The 1,277-nt window shown below is 40.4% G+C and overlaps 1 pseudogene; it reads right to left on the reverse strand.

Annotated features, from left to right (window-relative positions):
* Positions 1–243: 243 nt before the first annotated feature.
* Positions 244–432, reverse strand: LOC102841799 (annotated as a pseudogene).
* Positions 433–1,277: the final 845 nt, after the last annotated feature.

A 1,277-nucleotide genomic window follows, 5' to 3' on the forward strand; every position in this document is an offset into this window, starting at 1 on the left:
TGAAATGAAAATAGAAAAAAATTTTTTTTTTTTTTTTACATGCATGGTTGGTGTTTTATTTTTCCAAGAATGGTTCTAAAACATCACACTAAGTCAGGTTAAATGGTAAGGTTTAAAATAGACCCTTTTATAAGGATAAATTGTAACATATGTAATGATTGTTCATTCTACACAATTTTGATCTTAGAGCTTATGATACACCTAGTTGGAAGTAGCACCCAGGTTTTCCAATCTCATCAGTCATCATTTTTCTGTCGTCTGTATAGACTTCTTCTCATTAGCTGCTTTCTGCTTTTGTTGCATAATCTCAGAGTCCCTCTGTTTTCTCTGAGAGGTAGTCAAGCTATCCTCTTTTCTCTTTCCCTTGCTAATCTCCTGGGTTTTCTTCATGTTTTACTGGCGGGCAAGTTCTCTTTGCTTTCCACGGGCCATGCTGACCACTGGACAGTGCCTGGAAGAGAACGACTCTTAAAAGCAACGGTTCCCACACTCACAGTCACCGTCACTTGCCTTCCTATTCCTTTTAACTGCCTTCTCCATCACCCAAGTTAGCACAAGTCTAGACTCTACCCAGTGAATAAATCTCCCTTCCCTCTCACCCTCGGTAACCACCAGAGAATATTTATTATAGAACAAAAACATTTCCTTGACTTTTTACAGTTGTGGTCTCTTACTCTATCTTTCCCTTTGTGACCAACTCATTTTTCTCAGTATAAAGTCCTCCACATTCCTCTGTGTTATGCACTGTTTTGCAGATTCATTGTTATTCTTCACTGTTATATAATATTCCATTGTGTGTAGGTACCATAGCTTGTTCACCCATCCCTCTGCTGATGGGCATCTAGGCTGTCTCCGTCTTTTAATGCTGCCATGAACCTGGATGTGCAAGTGTCTATTCACGTCACAGCTCTTATTTCTTAAGGACATACACCAAGTAGACAGATTGCTGGGTCATATGGTATTTCTAATTCCAACCTTCTGAGAAAGTTCCAGATCATTTTCCACAGTGGGTGCATCATTGTACAGTCTCATCAGCAGTGCAGGTAGGTCCTACTCCCCACACCCTCTCCAGCATTTGTTGTCTTCTGTTTTTTGAACTTACCTATTAAGTCTGGGGTAAGAGGATAGCTCATGGTTGTTTTGATTGTCTGACACTGGAGGACAATGCACTGGACCACAAGGTCAGTTTGGACCATAAGATCGGTGGTTCAAACTCATCAATCACTCCTTGGAAACTTTATATGGGGTCGCTATGGATCATATAGGTCTCTTGCTTA

This window comes from Chrysochloris asiatica, unplaced genomic scaffold (assembly GCF_000296735.1).
Source record: "Chrysochloris asiatica unplaced genomic scaffold, ChrAsi1.0 scaffold00023, whole genome shotgun sequence".
Lineage (NCBI taxonomy): Eukaryota > Metazoa > Chordata > Mammalia > Afrosoricida > Chrysochloridae > Chrysochloris > Chrysochloris asiatica.